This window comes from Panthera uncia, chromosome E3 (genome assembly GCF_023721935.1).
Source record: "Panthera uncia isolate 11264 chromosome E3, Puncia_PCG_1.0, whole genome shotgun sequence".
Classification (NCBI taxonomy): domain Eukaryota; kingdom Metazoa; phylum Chordata; class Mammalia; order Carnivora; family Felidae; genus Panthera; species Panthera uncia.
This window is the reverse complement of record NC_064815.1, coordinates 27,634,908-27,658,371: the sequence shown is the minus strand read 5'-3', so window position 1 is coordinate 27,658,371 and position 23,464 is coordinate 27,634,908. Positions and strand designations below refer to the sequence as shown.

The 23,464-nt window shown below is 42.4% G+C and overlaps 1 protein-coding gene across 1 annotated transcript in view; it reads left to right on the top strand.

Annotated features, from left to right (window-relative positions):
* The window catches only part of LOC125928549 (cytochrome P450 3A12), a 134,677-nt gene that overhangs the window by 1,090 nt on the left and 110,123 nt on the right, over window positions 1–23,464 (top strand). The gene's annotated exons all lie outside the window — the stretch shown is intronic.

Below are 23,464 nucleotides of genomic sequence, written 5' to 3'. Positions count from 1 at the left end.
TAGAGTGAAGTGAGTTTCACACACTATTCCAGTACTACTGTATTCTGAATTTGATTGTATACTTTCCTTTAACAGTGAGTTTAAACCTTCATATGTTTTCTTGTTACTAATTAACATCTTTTCACTTCATCTTCAGCTAAAGAACTCTCTTTAGCATTCTTCTAACGCAGGTCTAGTGGCGATGAGCTCCCTCAACTTTTATTTATTTGAGAAAGTGTTTATATTTTCTTCTTTCCTTAGGACAGCTTTGCCAGGTGAGATATTCTTGGTTGACAATTAAAAAGCACTATATATTATTCCACTCTCTTTTGGTCTACAAGATTTCTGCTGAGAAAGCCACTGATAGCCCTCTGGAGGTTCCCTTGTATGAGATGAGCTTCTTTTCCCTTGCTGCTTTCAAAATTATTTGTCTTTTATTTTTGGCAGTTTTATTATATTGTGTCTCAGTGAAGTCCCCTGGATTGAATCTATTAGGGACCTATGAGCTTCATGTATCTGGATATCTCTATTTCCCCCTAGATTTGGGAAGTTTTCAGCTGTTTGCCCTTCCTTCCTTCCTTCCTGCCTTCCTGCCTTCCTGCCTTCCTGCCTTCCTGCCTTCCTTTCTTCCTTCCATGTTGTACTGTTTTTTTTTTTTAAGTTTATTTTTGAGAGAGAGAGAGTGAGCAGAGGAGGGGCAAAAAGAAAGGGAAAGAGAATCTCCCAAGCAGGCTTTGTGCTGTCAGCGCTGAACCTGACGTGGAGCTTGAGTGAGATCATGACCTGAGCTGAAATCAAGAGCCAGATACTTAGTCAACTGAGCCACCCACGCGCCCCTCAGCTGTTATATCTTTAAATAAGCTTTCTGCCCTTTGACTCTCTTGTCTTCGGGGACTCCCATAATGTGAATGTTGTTTTGCATAGTGGTGTCTCATAATTTCTATAGGCTTTCCTCACTCTTTTCCATTCTTTTTCCTTTTTTCTCCTCTGGCTGGATAATTACAAATGGTCTGTTTTTGAGTTCACAGATTCTTTCTTCTGCTTAGTCATGTCTGCTGTTGATACTCTCTCCTTTTCAGTTTCCATTTAGTCATTGTATTCTTTATCTTGAGGATTTCCATTTGTTTTTTTCTTTAAAATAATTTGTCTTTGTTGAACTTTTCATTTTATTCATGTGCTCTTTTCTAGGTTTTGTTGAGTTGTCTACCTGTGTTCTCTTGTAGCATGCAAGGAATTATTTTGAATTCTTTGGCAATTCATAGATATCAATTTCTTTGTGGTCAGTTACTGGAAAATTATTGTGTTCCTTTTTGTTTGTTTGTTTCTCATAGCCTTGCATCGATGTTTGTGCATTTGATGGAGCAGTCACCTCTTCCAGATTTTACAGACTGGGTTTGATGGAGAATACTTTCACCTGTGGGTGGATGCAAGGGTGCTTGCTGGGCAGGATGTGGCAGTTCCAGCCCCATAGAAGGCCCAGCAGCATTGTCTTTGTGCAGCTCCATTAGCTGAGGCCCTCAGTGGTCAAGGATGTAAATGTCTGCAGTAATTATTGGGGTATTCAACCACTTGGATCCTCCTAATCTCTTTTTCTCTTACAGGGGTTATTATGGCTGGGAGGATCCTTCTTGGCACTGTATCCAACTTGTGAGTGCCCCTGAAGTAGTGGTGAGATTGGTGTGGATGACCATGTGGCTACCATGTAACAGGGACTGGAGTGCATGAAGGCAGTGGCTCCAGGTTTAGGGACATTAGATAGTCCACATTGGTGATGGCTGTGTTGCTCAGTTGCTGGCACTTGCAGAGGAGCAACAGACCCGGAGTCTGGAGTCAGGTGCTCACAGAACAACAGCGACTGTGGAGTCCTGGGCACTGGCTAGCCCACAATAGCAATGGCTCTGTTGCATGAGATGTGAGTACATACCAAGTGGCCACAGACGCATGGGTCTAGAACATGGATGTGTGTGGAGCAATAATGGCTCTGGAGTCTGGGGTGCTGGCTGGCCCACAGCGGTGATGGCTCTGGGGCCTGAGACATGGGTGCATATGGAATAGCTATGGATCTGTAGATTTGAGTGAGAGCACACACAGAGTGGCTATGGAATCCGGGTCTGAAGTGTGGGTACAGGCAGAGTAGCCATGACTCTGGAGTCTGGGACATGAATGAGGTTAAAGGAGGCTGGCAACCCTGGTCCTGGGGTGGTATAACAGCAGCTGGGTGATGTGTGGCAGCATCTCCCTGTTTTGTTGAGGGGGAGTTCTTCAGTTGCAATGGCTGTTAGTTACCATGTGTCAAGTTTCCTGTGTCCCTTGCAAAGCAGGTCACTGGGGTCTGTGCCAGTGAGCACTATGGGATTCTCCACTAAGAAAGCTGTAGGGAGTCTGCAGTTTTTGAATTAAAGTCTATTTTCTGATATTAGGATAGCCATGCCTATTCTCTTCTGGTTATCTTTTTTTTTTCTTAAGTTTGTTTATTTTTGACAGAGACAGAGTGGGAGCATGAGCTGGGGAGGGGCAGAGAGAGAGGGTGACACAGAATCCGAAGTGGGCTCCAGGCTCCAAGCTGTCAGAGCCCAACGTGGGCCTCGAACTCACAAACCGTGAGATCATGACCTGGGCCGAAGTCGACACTTAACTGACTGAGCCACCCAGGTGCCCCTGGTTATCATTTTTTTTTAAATTTTTTTTTTAACGTTTATTTATTTTTGAGACAGAGAGAGACAGAGCATGAACAGGGGAGGGTCAGAGAGAGAGGGAGATACAGAATCTGAAACAGTCTCCAGGCTCTGAGCTGTCAGCACAGAGCCCGACGCGGGGCTCGAACTCACGGAGTGCAAGATCATGACCTGAGCTGAAGTCGGCTGCTCAACCGCCTGAGCCACCCAGGCGCCCCTGGTTATCATTTTTAATGGAATATCTTTTCCCATCCTTTAACTTTCAACCTATGGATGCAATTGGATCTAAAGTAAAGTTGGTAGAGCATGTGACTCTTGATCTTGGGGTCATGTGTTTGAACCCCATGTTGGGTGTAGAGATTATTTTAAAAAACAAATAAACTTAAAAAAAAATAAAATGAATCTCCTACAGACACAATATAGTTGGATTCTATTTCTAACCATCTGTCTTTTAATTGGGTAGTTTATATTTAAAGTAATTACTGATAGGGAAGGACTTGCTATTATCATTTTGATATTTTTGCTGTATGTCATATAGCCTTTTTGTTTCTCATTTTCTCCCTTATTACCTCCCTTTGTGTTTGGTTGGCTTTTTTCAAAAAATAATTTTTTAGTGTTATTTATTTTAGAGAGAGAGAGAGAGAGAGAGAGCAGGGGAGGGGCAGAGAGAGAGGAAGACACAGAATCTGAAGCAGGCTCTAGGATCTGAGCTGTCGGCACAGAGCCTGGTGCGGGGCTCGAACTCACAAATTGTGAGATCATGACCTGAGCTGAAGTTTGATACTTAACCAACTGAGCCACCCAGGTGCCCCTGGTTGGCTTTTTATAGTGACATGTTTTGACTCCTTTCTCACTTGCTATTGCATATATTCTATAGATATTTTCTTTGTGGTTGCCCTGTGGATTACATAAAATATCCTAAAGTTACAACAATCTATTTTAAACTTAACTTCAATTGCATAAAAAGAACTCTACTCCTTTACAGCTCTGCAACACCCTCCCCCCATTTTATGTTATTGATTTCGTAAATTACATCTTTATATATTGTATACCCATTAATGTAGATTTATAGTTGTTTTTGATGCTTTTGTCTTTTAAATCCTGTAATGCAGTAAAAGGTGGAGTTACAAACCAAAATTACAATAATACATGTTTTTATGTTTGTTCATATATTTATCTTTACTGGAGAACTATATAGTTTGTATGGTTTTTGAGTTACTGTGTAGCAATAGGAAAGAAAGAAAAAGGAAGAAAGAAAGAAAGAAAGAAAGAAAGAAAGAAAGAAAGAAAGAACAGAACCCATTTCTACTAGCCTATCAGAGTACTAAGGGAACTTTAGACAGTTTTGGTCTCCTTCTTGAGAAGTATTTGAAAACTTCTGGCTTCTGTCATTGCTAAAGTAACTTTACAAGCATTGGGGTTTATTGATTAAAACCCTCCAACCCCCCAGGTAATTTAATGGATGTGAATCTGTTATGTTTTAGTCAGCCTCCATAAGACTTTGGTGAATACAATTTGTGGGCATGCACATAACAGCCTTAGATTCTTCTTTAATGTATATATTCCAAAAGAATTGAAACTGTATGAGAAATCTTTGAGTGGCAGGCACTAGGGCAGTTTTATAATAGTGTGTTTCTGGGGTGAGTTGAAGTTCATATTCTCAACCTGCCTGAACTAGTCTGATTATAATCTGAACTTCCTAAGGTTTATATGCCAAGTTGGGGTCATTGCTTAATATTCAACAAGGATTAAGACAGCAAAGCATTGCTGTAGGAAAACATCAGATATGTGAGGCAATTGGTGACTTGATTTGAGTTGCAGCATATTCTATCTGGCTATTGACCTCAGCCACCACACCTGCCTTCTATCTGTCTTCGGTGTCTGCATCCTTGGAAGTTTAGAACTTAGCTCATAGAACCTTAGTACCTGGGCAATGAGAACCTACAGTACAACCTCCTTATGCGATGGACAAGGAGTTGAGTGTGGAAGGGGCTTGCCCATGGCCAAATGAGTGAATGACAGATTGAAGTGAGACCCTCAGATCCAGACTCCTATGACTTCTCCCCAACAACACTGTTCCCTTCATTTTCCTTCATTTCCTCCATAATATCATGTCTGGTCTGATGTGGCTGTTTCCTGCTTTCCACTCTCTGACTTCTCCAGTGACTCTGTTTGTAGGTCACTCTGTGACTCAGAGACCCTCTGTGGCCTTTGACTACATTCTTGGAAGGAATGCTAAGCTGCAGTTTACAAAGCTGTTCTGGGTGAAGCTGACGGGAGGCCTGGGCCTTGTCCACCTGGCATCGTTGTCTTCTGGTATCTCTTTTCCATCTCCATAGGTAGCCCCTGCTTGAAAAGAGCTGTTCCAGTAGGTCACACATGACCCTTTGGCTGATCTTGGAGTTCTCATTCAAGCTGCTGCCTAGTTCCTTCCCCTGCATCTTTCATACTTTAGATATGTCCTGTTCCAACCCAGCAATTCTGTGTATTGTCTCCCTGTGGGGACTTTGCCTTCCAGGAATATGCTGGAATTCATGGAGAGACTTGCAAGCCCTTGGGAGTGGCTTGTAGAAAGCTCTGGAACAGGAGGTAAGGGCAGCATTAGCAATCAGCAGGCAAGGAAGGAATGGCTGAGCATAAAAAGGCTCTCACTGTCATCCATGGATTTGCAATATCTTCCTAAGCTCTCTGGCCGGGCATGGTGCTTGATGATGGAAAAATAAAAATAATTATACTTCTGTCAATGTTTCCAGCCCATTAGCTATTAATTTCATTCTTCTGAGATCTTTGGGGGTATATGCTCTAGGCAAAAAGCAGAAAGGAGAAGGAAAACTAACATTCAGTTATGTGTATTGGAGTAGATGTTTTTGGTGAGCCACACATATCCCTGAAGACAGTTTCCATGTTTCCTGTGCCTCAGGGACTGAGGATGCCCTCATGTACTTGGCTCGCTAAGGGACAGGCAGGAAGTGCTAGGCGTTAATGCCCAAAGCAGCACTCCTTCACAAATAAGAGGTGGGAAGACATCCTAGCTTCCCTTACCCTCAACATAGTTCTGAGGCACATTCTGCATAGTCACCAAAAGGTCCCCTGGGGGATTGAACTCCACTTTTCTACAACAGTGACCTGCTTGCGTATACCAATTCACATTCTTACCTTCCTTGAGTCATTTCTCCACCCTTTCAGAGTACTTCCTGGGATCACCCCCCAAATTAACTATTTACATCCAAATATCTAATTCAGGGTCTACCTCTGGAGAAAATTCAAACTAAGAGCCCTCTTATGTTCCAGAGATTTTACATGCATTATCTCATTTACTTTTTGCATAAGCCATGAAATATGCATCAAATCTTTTTTGGAGATGCTGAGGTTCAGAGAGGTTGAACAGATTCCTCGGGGTCACATAGCCAGTATCAGTAAATCATGATTTGAAACTATGTCTGTGTGACTTCTAAGCCTGTTCCATTTCTGCCATTCCATGCTGCTTCAGGGGAAAGCCTGAGTGAGGGTCAGCAGATCTAAGCTCCAGGTTCAGTTCTTTCTCCACATCAATATGTGACCCTTGGGCAGACCCCTTAGTTGTTCTTGGTCCAAATCTCATTTGCATTTTTACCTCAAGGCTTTTGTGTGGGATGGTCTTCCTCTCATTTATCTCTAAGTTAGGGGTCCTGAAGACCACATTCAAGTACAGTGATTTGCTAGAAGGACTCACAGAACTCAGTAAAGCTTTTATACTCATGGTTATGGTTTTCTCCAGGAAAAGGATACAGATTAAAATCAGCAAAGATAAAGTGAAATAAGTCAGGCAGAGAAAGACAGATAACATATGTTTTCACTCATATGTGGATCCTGAGAAACTTAACAGAAGACCATGGGGGAGGGGAAAGGGGAAAAAAAGTTACAGAGAGGGAAGGAGGCAAACCGTAAGAGACTCTTAAACACTTAGAACAAACTGAGGGTTGCTGGGGGTGGGGAGAGGGGAAAGTGGGTGATGGGCATTGAGGAGGACACCTGTTGTGATGAGCACTGGGTGTTGTATGGAAACCAATTTGACAATAAATTATATTAAAAAAATAAAATAAAATCAGCAAAGATAAAAAGCACATAAGACCCAAACTTTTAGTTGTCCCCTCCCAATGGAGTTGTACGGACAGCCCTGAATCTTCCTAGCAATCATGCATGACAGCATGTATGATGTGTTGCCAACAAGCGAAGCTCCCCTGAGCTTGCTGCCCAGGGTTTCTATTGAGGGTTGGTCATGTAAGTGTGGATTGCTTATGTGACTGACCTTAGTTATTCTGTTTCCAGCACCTCCAAAGGTCAAACTGATACAGCATGGCCCAAGACCTCTACCATAATTCACATTGTTGGCATAAACTATCTGGTATGGCCCAGATTGCCTAGGTATACAAAGACTCTCATATTAGGCAGCATATTCTTTTTTTTTTTTAACATATGAAATTTATTATCAAATTGGTTTCCATACAACACCCAGTGTTCATCCCAAAAGATGCCCTCTTCAATGCCCATCACCTCCCCTCCCCTCCCTCCTACCCCCCATCAACCCTCAGTTTGTTCTCAGTTTTTAAGAGTCTCTTATGCTTTGGCTCTCTCCCACTCTAACCTCTCTCTCTTTTTTTTTCCTTCCCTTCTCCCATGGGTTTCTGTTAAGTTCTCAGGATCCACATAAGAGTGAAAACATATGGTATCTGTCTTTCTCTGTATGGCTTATTTCACTTAGCATCACACTCTCCAGTTCCATCCACGTTGCTACAAAGGTAGGCAGCATATTCTAAGGGCTTAAAAGTTTTTCCCTTGAGCTGGTCAGGATCCTTTCTTTGGAATGTGTAGGGTTTGGACAACTTGGGCCTGCTGAGTTAACCCTTTACTGTATGTTCTTGTAGCTTTTTCTTGTTGTTTAAGACTCAAATATGATTTCCTCAGAGAGGCTTTTGCCAACCAGCCACCAATCACTTCCTGTGATTTTGCTTTTATTTTCATCATTGATCTTATAAATATAATCATTGATCTTATATTTTCTTGTTTATCATCTCCCTCTTCCTTATAGAATGCAAATTATTCAAGAGTAGGGACTTTGTTGATCATGTTGTATCTCAAATGCCAAGAACAGAGAATGGCAAACAATGAGCACTTAATAAACACTTTTTGACAAATAAAGGAATCTGGACAATGGACTGATTTATAATATTTTTTCTAGCTTTAAACCACCATTAATCAAGTGAATTGATTTATGTTTTTCTAATAGGATTTTGAATTCTTATAAGGAAAGACTTTTTCCTATGATTAGGCTACCTGAAAGTTCCTAGGTCTGTGTTAGGCAAGAAAAGATGCCTGAGGAATGCTTGTTCATGTATGGCTTCTTCCTTCCTTGAATTCCTTATGCTGTCCCGGGACTTTTTCTTCCCCTGCCTTCCCTCTTCTTCCCCTGTTTTGATACTATGATTTGTGAATCATGCCACTTACCTCACCTTGGTTTCTCCCATTTTCTGGAGCGCTTTTGTAATGAGCTGGCACTTCCTGAGATGACAAGCATGCCTCTCTTTTAAGAACTATGGCTGTCTGATGACCTTACTCTGGCAGGAAGTTCAGAAGATGTCCACTGAAATGAGCCTTGAGGTTTTTTTGTTTTTTGTTTTTTGGCTACAGCAGGCTAGGGATGATGCTAGTATTAGTGCCCTTAGGGCTGCCATAGCAAATTACCATAAGTTGTTGGCTTAAAATGACATAAATTTTACTTGAGTGGCAAGGTCAATAGGGGATGGATCATTACTGGTGAAAACCAAATGTGGCCATCATCCCCTTTGCCAGTAATTGGTATAGGAGTGAATGTATGATGCAGTTCTATCCAATGAGACAAAGAGAAATCTTCTAGGAACTTCTGGGAAACATTTTCCTCCATGATAAGAGAGAAGTGTGTGAAGAGAGAATTCCTTTTACCTCCACCTTCCTTTCCTATGTTTTCCCATATTTATGTGAAGATGTGATGCTCAGAGCTGCCATTTTGCAACCATGAGGGGAGGTACTCTGAGGATGACAGAGTTGAAAGATTAAGGGAGTTTTGTCTTGAATGACCCCATTGCACCAATCCCGACACTACCTACTTCCAGAATCCTTTTTATGGGAGATAATTAAGTGTCTTTGTTACTATTATTTGTCTATTACTTGAAGCCAGACACATCCTTTCCAATATAATTGATATTCTGTGTCTCTTCACATTCCCACATATCCTTGAAATGAACTACCATTACCTAGGGTCACGTAAGCATATCTCTGTTCTTTGCAATTTGAAAGAAACTAACTACAACCTATCTTTCTCTTTGTGTGCTGAGACCATGCATGAAGAATATTCAAGTCCTCTCATAGTATTGAAAGGGAGAGGCTATGTGTGGCCACATCTACTGATCTTGCCTGCCAACTTCTATTCTCCTTTCTTTGGAGGGGGAGAATAAAAGGGGGAGCACCCCTTCCCTACTCCAAGTTCATTTCTTATCAATAGATTGACTCATTCTTCTGCTCTGGGGTTGGGCAGGCCAATCAGAGTCAGAGTGACTGGCTTAGGAGTGAGCATGTGCCTGATTCAGACCAATGAGAGTATATTCCTCCCCCTTTTTGGATTACTAAACGATGAGAATGTGAGCTTGGAATTGCTGCTGGCCACCTTGCACTGTCAGGGGGAAACTGTTGGGGAGTGAAGCCAACATGGTTACTAGAGTCAGAGAATTTCTTTTTCCATTTATGCCCATTTATATTGGGTTTTTATTATTTGTGAAAGAAAGAGGCCTCTCTTGACAAGTAATGTCTTATTTTTCCCTTGTCTGTCTCCTAGGAACCCCCATTCTTTCTCCCTACTAGATTATGTTAGTGTTTCAGGTTGAGGAAAATATATTACATGAAAAGGGTTTGCAGTCTTGGCCCAGCATTTCACCCTTTGGTTTGTTGAGGATAATATTGTCTCTGGCCACCCAGCTACCCCTTTTTTTCCGTATAAAGGATACTTGGGCTAAGACAGCTTAAACCTGGCCCTTTGCAAATCACAGTGAGCAAGCAGGAGAGTCTACAATAGGAATACGATGCAAGTCACATAGGCATTTAAAATTTTCTGGTAACCGTATAAAAAAATGTAAAAGGGAACAGGTGAAATTGATTTTAATAGTATATATTATTTACTGCAATATATCCCAAAGACTATCATTTTCAACATGTGATCAATATAAAAATTTATAATTAAATGTGTAACTTTTTTAATACTAAATCTTCAAAATCCAGTAAATTCATATAATTCTTTATAGCAAATCTCAGTCCAGAGCTCAATAACCCAGTGCTTACCATATTGGACAGCACAGGCCTAAGTTTATCTGGGGAAGGAAAAGAAGCTTGAAAGAGGGTCAAGAATTGAGAGAGGAAAAGTAATGGTCAGGGGGTCAACAGGCCCCCAGACTTAATTTCAAGAGTTTTTTGTACAACAGTTGATACCAAGTTGAAAAAGAGCCTTGCGTTCAGATTTTTGCTGTCATGAGGAACATCTTCATGCAGATGACAGTGTAGTTCAGAGCACTTGCCCTGATCAATGGCCTGGGTTTGAAACGCACTCTAACATAGATCAGCTGTGTAATGTGGGGCAGGCAGTTCTTTTGCTATGGGGGAGGGGAAAGTCCCAAGGAGGGTCACATTAGTTTCAGGCACAGTGGTTCTGTTTTTGTATGCTCCACTCTTTTCACCCCTATTAAGTTATTCTCCTATGGGAATGAGGGGTGCCACATCAGCAGAAAAATGGTTCCATTTCCTGCAGAGATACAAAACTTTGGGGACAGCTGAACAGCTACCTCATTCGGAGTGAAAGGAGGAAATGCCCTCACAGGAAAATTGGCGATGCTGGGCATCAGTCACTCTCAGAAGCAGTATATTCTGCGAAAGGAGCTTGGAGCCATCTAGAGTATCTTGCATTATGTTCCACAGCATTCCAGAATTTTGATGTATTCAACCAGTATCTGTTGAACTTCTGCTGTGTGCCAGGCATTATTTTGGTGTTGAGGATATGAGGGTGAACGACAGTCAAGGTTCCTGCCCTCCTCATGGGGTCACATCCCAGTGGGGAGAGAGACATCCAATAAGAAGGTAGATATAGCAATTAGATGTTGCTTAAGTGCCAAGAAGGAAACAAAGGTGGCACCGTGGTGTCAAGATTGCAGCTGGGGAATCTGATTAGCCTGGAGGGTCAGGGAGGGCCTCTCTGAGGAGATGATATTTTAATTTGAAACATGATGAATTAGGCCCTATGAATGGGCAGAAGAAGAGTATTTCAGCTGGCAGAAACAAGGAGTACAAAGGCCCCGAGGCAGGAAAGGGCTTGGCTTCATCTGACAATGACAAGACCCGTGTGGCTGGAGGGCAGAGAGTGAGGTAGGTAGTGAAAGGAGACATGGCTGGAAGGGTGGGCAGGAACTTCAGAGACCAATGGCAGGCATCTGATTTCTGTTAAGTGCATGGGGAACCCACCAGAGGGTCTTTGTGGGAAGTGAGACAATGTGCTTTCCCTGTGGTGGCAGCGTGGAGGCTGGCTGGGAGGGGCAGAGTGGGAGTGGGGGGCTAGGTATTCACGGGAAAGATGATGGCAGCATTGCCAGGACAATGGCAGTGGTGGTGGGTAGGAGATGCATTCTGTGGGAGAAATGGACAGTCCTTGAGGATGGATGGAGGTGGGGGAGGGAGAGAAAGAGATCAAGGAGTTCTGGCTTGAGGATTTTGCCATCACTCACACTGGTTTTCCTTCCAGCCTGATCCATACATTCCTGCTGTGCTTTGAGAGACTTAGATCTGATCTCTTTGGATGCCCTAGGAGCTCTCTATGAGAGGTAGTAAAATCCCAGAAAAGCTGTACTAGAGGCCAGATGTGGGAACTGGATTGTCCACTTCATGCTTGAATGTGTTTATTTAGCAGCTTCTCAGGCTTGTTTGGGCAACCTGAGCTCTTTGAGGTCAGTTTTAGTGATTTCCTCCCCCTTTCTGTCATCCTCCAAGATGATATTGGGGGTTGGAACTTATGGGAATTGTAAGTTGGGCCACAGACTCATGTTTTGCTCAGGGCCTTGAAGATCTCTGTGATCAGGGGTGAGGTTTGTCTGGCTCCACCCTATGGCTTCACCCTAGAGGGAGGGTCATCCAGGATGAAGAGAAGGTAAGCTATTGACACCCCTCATTTAGGCGTCTAGGCATGGGAGGAGGCTGCTATCCAGGGTGAGCTCAGGGCTGTACAGGAATATCTCAAGTAAGCAGAGCATGGTTTGCAGAAACCATAGCTTCCTTACTTGCCCCCAGCCACCATGCTCCAAGTATGGTGACAGGGGCCCAGATGTACCCCTGTGAGAGAATGGATCTGTATTAATTTTGCTGGACTGTTGTAACAAAGTACCACAGACTGGGGAGCTTCAAAAACAAATTGTCTCACAGTTCTGAAGACTGGAAGTCCAAGATCAAGGGGTCAGCAAGATTGGTTCCTTCTGTGCCTCTCTCCATCACTTGCAGATGACCATCTTCTTGTGTTTTTACATGGTCTCCCCTCTGTGGATGTCTGTGTCCTGATCTCTTATAAGGGCACCAGTCATGTTAGATTAGGGTCCATGCTAGTGACTGCATTTAATATTCTTTGCCTTCCTAAAAACCACGTCTCCAACTGCAGTTATGTTTTGAATTGCTAGGAATTAGGCCTTCAACATACAGATTTGGAGGGGTCACAATTCAGTCTATACTAGGATCTGTGGAGAGAGCCTGAGGGTCTGCACATGGCTGTCACAGGAGGGCTAGGGGACCTGTAGCAGTGAATGTGCACTCTTATCAAAGCTGGGTGGATGGTGGTGCTGGGTCCTGGGTGCCAGTGAGAAGGGCCTAGGTCAGCAGGGGCAACTCCCAGGCCTGATAGAACCTTGGACACAGCTTCAGATCATCAAGAACCCACTGTAGAACCAGGGCAGGGCGCAGGTGTCACCTGTAAGGCCCAGGGCAGAGAAAGGTTCTGAGGCCCACTTTCCCAGCCCAGAAGACATACCCCCAAACATCCTGAGCTCATTCTGGGAGGAGGAGAGAAAGGGCAGTAGGGAGGGACCATGATCTCATTTGAAAAGTTAAAAAGCTATATTTTCTTTGAGCATCTGTGCGTTTTCAACAGCACTGTGTCTCTCATATCTGCAAATGGTACCATAACACAGTTGATTGATTAACAAAGATGAAAGAATTAGAGAGCTGGAAATAGTGTCACTGTTGGAGTCTAAGGCTTTAATAGATTTCTCATTTAATCCTCCTAACAGCCCTCTGAGGAAACTGAAGCACAGAGAAGTTAATGATGCCCATGGTGAGAGAGTAGAAAAGGCAGAGCCTTCCAGACCTGTCGCCTCACTCATTATGCTGACCTATTTCCAGACAAGCTTATTAGTCTCACTGCTGGTTTGGAGGCCCCAGGCCCCAAAAGGCAGGGATAACTTTGAGGATAGTGTTGGCCCCACTGCTGTTCTCTCAGGGCCTACACACTGCTGAGCACAGAGCTGGACTTCAGTAAAATATCTTGTGGCTGTTTGGGGAACACATATTGGAAACAGCACATGGACTCTACCCAGTACCTCTCATTGTTTTGTTATTTGGGGATTTCCCAACACCTGCTCTGAGGAGGTTCATCTGAACCTCACACATGCCTAGAAGGTCAGCAGGAAGCATATTTTTCTGACTTTTGTTCAGATCCACAAACATTTCCTAGGCACCACTCTGGATCAGGCAAGAGATGCCCCTGGTGGGGAAAAGTCAGACCCATGAACAAAATGATTCAGAGAGGCAGGAGGTCATCCCCAGTGCTTTGGGAGCATAGAGAAGGTACGCTTGTTCCCAAAGGGGGTTGGGAGGAGCTGATACAGGATGTGAGACTTTTATTTCTTTACTTAAATGTTTCATTCATTTTTGGGAGAGAGAGCACAAGCAGGGCAGGGTCAGAGAGAAAGGGAGACAGAAGATCTGAAGTGGGTTCTGTACTGACAGCAGCAAGCCCAATGTGGGGTTCAAACTCACAAACTGTGAGATCATGACCTGAGCTGAAGCTGGATGCTCAACCAACTGAGCCATCCAGATGCCCCAAAGTGAGGCTTTTAAAAATCAAATGTATAGATGTACATGCTTTAAAAAGTTGAACAGGTCTACAAGGTTTATAGCAAAACTAGCAGTGCCTTGCTCCACCTGCTCTCCACTCCAGTTTTTCCCTCCAGAGTCCACTTTCAACCAGGTTAGTGATTTCTTCTGGTGATGATTGCCATGTCGTTAAATGACATGCTCATACTGCTACTTCTTGATTACTTGGAAGCTGAGAGTTCAGGTTGCTAATTTCCTCCTGTTTCATACCCATTTCCCACCTTCCTAAAACAGGGATGGGGACTTGATTCCTATTCACTGCCGCATCAGTATGGATTTAAGTACTTGTTTTTCACAGTTGAGCCACATACATGTCTACGCTCCTGTTGCGGTTCTTAATGACTCTTAATTTTACTTGGAATCAATCATTCCTTTTTGTAAAATTTGATTTTTCTATGTCCCATCATCCATTTTCCACCAGAAGTGTCACTCCCTCTGCGTGGTCAAGCCCTCCTGAGGCTCTCTCCTTGCTTTGTTCTAGTCTGCTTGCTCCCTGCAACTTCTGCAAATCCATCATCCTGGGCATTCTGTGCTGAATTACCTGTTCCCATGGCTTCTCTTTCTTGGTTTTCTCCCTCATTTTTGCAGGGGCCATCTCCTTGTAGCTTTCAGAGGAATGATGAAGACTAATACATCTTTTTTTTTTTTTTTTTTAAAGAATGTGTGTGTCTGAATATATGTCCTATTCTCATGCTTGATTAATGGTTTGGATATAGAATTCTAGGTAGGCTAGAACTTTCTCTCTGAATTTGAAGACTTTTTTTTTCCTCCTCACCCCTGATCACTTGCCCTTGAAGACACAGGGTGTTGCTTCTGGTGTTGCTTTGAGAAGTTTAATGCCCTTCTGATGTCTGAGCCTTTGTATGTCACCTGTTTCTTGTACCCCCTCACCTCTATCCCATTTCTGGAAGCTTGGGGGATCTTCTTTTTGTCCCTAGTGTTCTGAAAGTTCATGACAGTGTGACCTCACGGATATGCTTTCATCCATTATTCTAGGCAAGAGCTGTCCAAGAGAACTTTGTACAGTGATGTACATGTCCTATATCTGTGTCATCCAATATGGTTGTCTCCAGCAGCATGAGGCTGTTGAGCACTTGAAATGTGGCTGGTGTGACTGAGGAACTGTATGTCTGATTTTATCTAATTTTAATACATTTATATTAAAATATAGCCACATGTGGTTAGGGGCTACCATATTGGACTGTATTGACCTTTCAATCTCATTAGACTCTTTGCCCTTCAGTTCTGGGGAGTTGTCTTGAATTATTTCTTTCATTTTTTGCTGTTCTCTGCTCTGAAACCTCTGTTTGTTTGATAATAGAACTTGTGTAGCGATTCTTTAGTTTTCTTATATTTTCTCTCTCATTTTGAATCTCTTTGTCTTTTCTTTCCAAGTGAATTCCCTAAATTTACCTTCCTACCTTTCTACAGAATATTATATCTTCTATTATACTTTTTATTTCCAAACGTTCTTTTTTACTTTCTGCTTTGATTTCATGGGAGCACAGCTTTCAGGCTACTGTGGCTATTTTCCCAAACTCCTTTCCTTCCCTGCATTGTTTCTGTTCCTTTGAGCTCCTTTCCCTGATTGTTTTGGTCTTTGCCTTGAATATCAGCCTGTCCTTTCCTGTCATGCTCATATATGGGAATGTCTGGGATTTGTCATTGTTAGGCTTGGAGACTCCCTAAATATCAGGATCAGTAGATCCTTAGGGCTGTTACATTTCCCAAGAAGGAGTTCTCTGGTCTTCTGTGCAGGAAGTAGAAGTGTGCTGTGATTGCTGGGTGGCAGAGGGTGATCAGAATCTTCTGGTTCCTCTTGCTTTCAGTCCTGTAGTCTGTTCTCCTCTCTGCCAGGAGTCCCAAGTCCAGAGTATTTCAGTGTGTGCAGAGAATAGTCCCTTGGTCTTCTGCAGGACAGACTAGATAGCTGCTGTAACAAAGCACCACAAACAACAGAATTGTATTCTCTCACAGCTTGGGAGGTTGAAAGTCTGAGCTCAAAGTGTGGGTGGGGTTGTTTCCTCCTGGAGACTCTGAGGGAGAGTCTGCTCCATGCCCCCTCCTGGTTTCTGGTGGTTGTTGGCAGTCCTGGGGGTTCCTGGGCTTGTGGTGGAGCATCCCTCCAATCTCTGCCTCCATCTTCACACAGTTGCCTTCCCTCTGTGTGTCTCTTTGTCTCTTCTTATAAGGATACCTGTCATTGCATTAGAGCCCACTCTGCTCCATTGTGACCTCCTCTTAACTAATTATACCTGCAAAGACCCTACTTCCAGAGAACACCACATTCTAAGGTTGCTGGTAGACAGTGACATTCCAGGGGAGCACTATCTAATGCTGTACAGCATGAAACCTGGACTCTTTGTTATATAGACTTTATTTTTTTTTTCAACGTTTTTTTTTTTGTTGTTTTGTTTTGTTGTTTTTTTTTAATTTATTTTTGGGACAGAGAGAGACAGAGCATGAACGGGGGAGGGGCAGAGAGAGAGAGGGAGACACAGAATCGGAAACAGGCTCCGAGCCATCAGCCCAGAGCCTGACGCGGGGCTCGAACTCACGGACCGCGAGATCGTGACCTGGCTGAAGTCGGACGCTTAACCGACTGTGCCACCCAGGCGCCCCTAGACTTTAAACAATCCTCTTCAGCCTCGTTCATACCTCCTGATTTCAGAGGTACCTGGTGCTTCAGTTCCTGAGTCTTTCTGGTTTTGCCTGCTTCAGGTCTCCCTAGTGCTGCAGGCTTCAGCTTTGTCTGTTGTGTCAAGTGAGTGACCTTTCATGGCAGACATGCAGTGGTCATGGCATAGACTGTGGGACCAGACACCCTGGGCATACATCCTACCTCTGTGGCCTGTGTAACCTTGCCCAAGTGAGTTAACCTTTCTGTGCCTGTAAAAGGTGATTGATGGTAAGAGTACCTACTACATACGGTTTTTCGGAAGACTAAGGAGAGTGCTTAGAAAGATATCTGGTGCAAAGAGCTCATGGTGACTCTTGACTATGTGTACTTGCTAAGTTCAAGCCTTTGGTGGCTCTTGTCTCCTGTGAGATTATCTTTTTCCTTGTGAATTTGTGTCTTTTACAAAAACTTTTTACTGAATTTTACTGGGGCTTCTGGAGGCTTCAGAGATGAATGCTGTGTTCAACCCACCATGTTTAAGCTCTGGGAGGAATCTTAAAGAAGTGGAGGCATTCTAGAATAAAGCAGTTGGAGCAGCATGAGCAAAGGCACAGAGGCATGGAGGAAGCACAGGGTATGCAGATACCTGATGCAAAGACTACGGTGTGACATGTGGAGTCTGAAGAGGGGTGCTGGGAACGCAGCTGGGGCAGTCACCTCTCACACGGACTAGGCGCAGGCGGCACTCAACTGCAGGGGGTGTCAAATTTGGGAGCCCTGATTAGATGCGCAAAGCTTGCTTTCTGCAAGGAGATCAGCAGGAGGCTGTAGTTATTGTCAGGGTCAGAGATGAGGGTCTGACTAGGGCAGGGGAATGGGAAAATCCTGCTAATAATTTCTTCCCCAATTTTTGTAATGACAGTTTTCAAATGTAGAAAATTTGGACAGAAAGATGGAAAAAATTGTAAACACTTGTGTCCCCACCACCTGGATAGAATAATTAGCACTTTGTTTTATTTGCATTATTATGTCAGTCTATTTGTCTGGCCAACCATCAGTGCATTGTTACTTTTTGACACATTTTGGTGTAAGTTGCAAAATGAGGACACTTCACCCCTGAACACTGCAGCATGGGTGTCATTAACTAACTGGACCCTGGTGTGTAGATAAAATTAATCTATAATCCTATCTTTATTTAAAATTTTGATATTTTGTCCCTCATTGATTTTTTTTGCATTAATAATGATTTTTAAATTTTTTTTAATTTTATTTTTTATTTTTTAAGATTTACATCCAAATTAGCATATAGTGCAACAATGATTTCAGCAGTAGATTCCTTAGTGCCCCTTACCCATTTAGTCCAACCCCTCCCCTCCAGTAACCCTCAGTTTGTTCTCCATGTTTATGAGTCTCTTCTGTTTTGTCCCCCTCCCTGTTTTTATATTATTTTTGTTTCCCTGCCCTTATGTTCATCTGTTTTGTCTCTTAAAGTTCTCATATGAGTGAAGTCATATGACATTTGTCTTTCTCTGACTGACTGATTTCACTTAGCATAATACCGTCCAGTTCCATCCACGTAGTTGCAAATGGCAAGATTTAATTCTTTTTGATTGCCGAGTAATACTCCTTTGTATATATAGACCACATTTTCTTTATCCATTCATCCATCGATGGACATTTGGGCTCTTTCCATACTTTAGCTATTGTTGACAGTGCTGCTATAAACATGGGGGTGCATGTGTCCCTTTGAAACAGCACACCTGTATCCCGTGGATAAATGCCTAGTAGTGCAGTTGCTGGGTCATAGGGTAGTTCTAGTTTTAGTTTTTTGAGGAACCTTCATACTGTTTTCCAGAGTGGCTGCACAGCTTGCATTCCCACCAACAATGCAAAAGAGATCCTCTTTCTCTGCATCCTCCTCAACATCTGTTGTTGCCCGAGTTGTTAATGTTAGCCATTCTGACAGGTGTAAAGTGGTATCTCATTGATTTGTATTTCCCTGATGATGAGTGATGTGGAGCATTTTTTCATGTGTCGGTTGGCCACCTGGATGTCTTCTTTGGAGAAGTGTCTATTCATGTCTTTTGCCCATTTCTTCACTGGATTATTTGTTTTTTGGGTGTTGAGTTTGATAAGTTCTTTATAGATTTTGGATACTAACCCTTTATCTGATAAGTCATTTGCAAATATCTTCTCCCATTCTGTCAGTTGCTTTTAGTTTTGCTGATTGTTTCCTTCACTGTGCAGAAGGTTTTTATTTTGATGAGGTCCCAGTAGTTCATTTTTGCTTTTGTTTCCCTTGCCTCCAAAGACATGTTGAGTAAGAAGTTGCTGCTGGTTTTTTAAAATTTAAATTTAGTTAACATACAGTACAATATGGTTTCAGGAGTAAAATTCAGTGATTCATCACTTACATACAACACCCAGTGCTCATCCCAACAAGTGCCCTCCTTAGTACCAATCACCTATCTAGCCCATCCCCCACCCACTTCCCCTCCATCAACCCATAGTTTGTTCTCTACCATTAAGAATCTCTAAGGATGTCTGGGTGGCTCAGTCAGTTAAATGTCAGACTTCAGCTCAGGTCATGATCTCATGGTTCATGGATTCGAGCCTCGTGTCAGGTTCTATGCTGACAGCTTGAAGCCTGGAGCCTGCTTTGTATTCTGTGTCTCCCTCTCTCGCTGCCCTCCCCTACTTGTGCTCTGTCTCTCTCTCTCAAAAATAAATGAACACTAAAAAAAAAAGAGTGTCTTATGCTTTGTTTCCCTCTCTCCCCCCTTCCCCACTTTCTAAATGTTTATCTGTTTTGTTTCTTAAATTCCACATATGAGTGAAATCATATGGTATTGCCTTTCTCTGACTGACTTATTTCACTTAGCATAATACATTCTAGCTCCATCCATGCCTTTGCAAATGACAAGATTTCATTATTTTTGATGGCTGAGTAATATTCTTTTGTGTGTGTGTGTGTGTGTGTGTGTGTGTGTGTGTGTGTGTGTATACACTACATCTTATTTATCCATTCATCAGTCAATAGACATTTGGGTTCTCTCCATAGTTTGGCTATTGTTGATAATGCTGCTATAAACATTGGAGTGCATATATCTCTTCAAATCTGTATTTTTGTATCCTTTGGGCAAATACCTAATAGTGCAATTTCTGGATCAGAGGGTAGTTCTGTTTTTAGTTTTTTAAAATTTTATTTAAATCCAAGTTAGTCAGCATATGGTGTAATAATGGTTTCAGAAGTAGAATTTAGTGATTCATCACTTACCTACAACACCCAGTGCTCAGCCCAACAAGTGCCCTCCTTAGTGTCTGTTACCCATTTAGCCCATCCCCCTACCCACCTTCCCTCCAGCAACCCTTAGTTTGTTCTATGTATTTAAGAGTGTCTTATGGTTTGCCTCCCTCTCTGTTTTCATCTTATTTTTCCTTCCCTTCCCCTATGCTCATCTGTTGTGTTTCTGAAATTCCACATATGAGTGAGATCATATGGTATTTGCCTTTCTCTGACTGACTTATTTAGCTCAGCATAATACATTCTAGTTTTCTAGTTCCATCCACGTTGTTACAGATGGTAAGATTTCATTCTTTTAGATTGCTGAGCAATATTCTATCATATATATATGTATACACACACACATACATACACACACACATATACACATACATACATGCACCCCATCTTCTTTATTCATCGATGGACATTTGGGATCTTTCCATAATTTGGCTGTTGTTGATAGTGCTGCTATAAACAATGGGGTGCATGTACCCCTTCAAATCAGCATTTTTTATATTTATCATTTGGATAAATACCTAGTAGTGCAATTGCTGCATTGTAGGGTAGCTCTATTTTTAGTTTTTTGAAGAAACTCCATACCGTTCTCTAGAATGGTTGCACCAGTTTGCATTCCCACCAACAGTACAAGAGGGTTCCCCTTTCTCCACATCCTCACCAACAACTGTTGTTTCTTGTGCTGTTAATTTCAGCAATTCTGACAGCTGTGAGGTGGCAATCTCATTGTGGTTTTGATTTGTATTTCCCTGATGATGAATGATGTTGAGAATATTTTCTTTTCTTTTTATTTATTTATTTATTTTTTTAAATTTTTTTTTCAACGTTTTTTATTTATTTTTGGGACAGAGAGAGACAGAGCATGAACGGGGGAGGGGCAGAGAGAGAGGGAGACACAGAATCGGAAACAGGCTCCAGGCTCCGAGCCATCAGCCCAGAGCCTGACGCGGGGCTCGAACTCACAGACCGCGAGATCGTGACCTGGCTGAAGTCGGACGCTTAACCGACTGCGCCACCCAGGCGCCCCTCTTTTCTTTTTTTTTAAAATTAACATTTATTTATTTTGGGGAGAGAGAGAGAGAGAGACAAAGTGCAAGTGACGGAGAGGCAGAGAGAGGGAGACACAGAATCCAAAGCAGGCTCCAGGCTCTGAGCTGTCAGCACAGAGCCCGATGTGGGGCTTGAACTCATGAACTGTGACATCATGACCTGAGCTGAAGTCGGACGCTTAACTGACTGAGCCACCCAGACGCCCCTCTTTTCTTTTTTTTTAAGTTTATTTATTTTTTGAAAGAGAGAGAGCAGGGAAGGGGCAGAGGGAGAGTATGAGAGAGAACCCCAAGCAGGCTCTGTGCTGTCAGCACAGAGCCCGATGTGGGGCTTGATCTTATGAACTGTGAGATCATGACCTGAGCCCAAATCAAGAGTCGAACGCTTAACCAACTGAGCCACCCAGGCACCCCAGAGCATCTTTTCATGTGGCTATTAGCCAACTGGATGTCTTCTTTGGAAAATGTTTATTTCTGTCTTCACTCATTTCTTAACTGGGCCCTTTGTTTTTTGGGTGTTGAGTTTGATAAGTTCTTTATAGATTTTGGATATTAACCCTTTATCAGATCTGTCATTTGCAAATATCTTCTCCCATTCTGTAGACTGCATTTTAGTTTTGTTGATTGTTACCTTTGCCGTGCAGAAGTGTTTTATCTTAATGAGGTCCCAATAGTTGATGTTTGCTCTTGTTTCCCTTACCTTTGGCAGCGTGTCTAGTAAGAAGTTGCTGTGGCTGAGGCCAAAGAGGTTGCTGCCTGTGTTCTCCAGGATTTTGATGGTTTCCTGTTTCACATTTAAGTCCTTCATGCCTTTTGAATTTATTTTTGTGTGTGATGAAAGAAAATGTTCTAGTTTCATTCTTTTGCATGTTGCTGTCCAGTTTAACCAACACTATTTGTTGAAGAGCCTGTCTTTTTTCCATTGGATATTCTTTCCTGCTTTATTAAAGATTAGTTGGCCATATAGTTGTGGGTCCATTTCTGGGTTCTCTATTCTGTTGCATTGATCTATGTATCTGTTTTTGTACCAGTACCATGTAGTTCTGATGACTACAACTTTGTAATATAGCTTGAAATTTGGAAACGTGATGCCTCCAATTCTGTTCTTCTTTTACAGAATTGCTTTGGCTATTTGGAGTCTTTTGTAGTTCCATACAATTTTAGGATTGTTTGTTCTAGCTCTGCAAAAAATGCTCGTGGTACTTTGCATTAATATTTATTTTTAAAAACATTGTGTTAGAATATAATCTGATTGCATTAGAACATTTATCTGCTAAGATTTTTGGCAATTTGGGGGATGGAATGCCTTACTCTCCTCACCCTGGTCACAGCCCTGCCTAGAAGTCCCAACTGAATTTTATAAACACACTGTATGGGGAGAGAATGAGCTCTCCCTACTCCTGTTTTTGGTTTCTTTGGAATTTACCTCTTCTTGGCCTAGTATGCATTACCTTTAGGATAACTGTTTAAAGACAAAATCTGCCCAGACTAGAAGAAAGAGGATGAGAGAGATCTCAACCAAATAGGGCTTTAGATCCTATGGGGGTGGGGAAAAGTGGGTTGTGGTGGTCCTGCTCCTGGTGCTGTGTTTACATAACTGGACAGACACTGCAGGCTCCTAGTAGAACCCTGGAAATGAAGTCTCTAAACATTTATGACCTCAGTGGCTCCTCACAGACCAGGCAGTAAAAAGAGCCATTTAAACATAATTGATAAGAAGGAATAATGTAAACAGTTCATATCCAGTAAACTCCCAACTTTCTAATTATTTTGGCCATTAAAACTTGAACTCACATTTCTTCCTCTTGCTCAAAGAAAATACATTACCCAATCTGGGGTTACTCTATAACTCTTGTCCTCTCTCAGCCACGAGTTGAACTGTTTATGAGTTTATACTGAGTCAACATTTGTAGAGGACCTGTGAGGGTCAGGTATCTGGTTGGCCAAGGTCACATGTTCTCTTAGTTCAAAGCCACTTTGACCGGACTTGCAGATCTAGGCCCCAAGTCCCTGCAGGTCATGCCCTGGGCCTGGTCTGGTCCTCCTTTTGGAAGGGACATAATTATTAACAGGTTAGTTAGGTAACTGAGGCTGAGGGTGTTTAAATAACTCACACAGGGCCTGAGTATCAGTCAATTCTGTGGATCCCTGTTTGCTGACTGTTTACACAATAGGGAGCATGGATATCCCTGGAGTCTACCGAAAGTTCAGGGCCCACCTAGGCCAGGTTCCCTATTACACCCTTCCTTGTCCCTCTCTATCTCTAGCATGTTCTCTCAGAATCTTTTTTTATTTAAATTCCAGTTAGTTAACATACAGTGTAATATCAGTTTCAGATGTACGATTTAGTGATTCACACTTAAATATATCATGACAAATGCCCTTTTTAATCTCCATCACATATTTAACCCATTCCCTGCACTCACCTCCCCTCTGGTAACCATCAGTTTCTTCTCTATAGTTAAGAGTCTGTTTTATGGTTTGACTCTCTCTTTTTTTCCCCTATGATCATTTGTTTAGTTTCTTAAATTCCGCATATGAATGAAATCATCTATTTGTCTTTCTCTGACTTATTTCACTTAGCATAATGCTCTCTAGCTCATTGCAAATGGTAAGATTTCATTCTTTTTTGTGGCCAAATAATATTCCAATT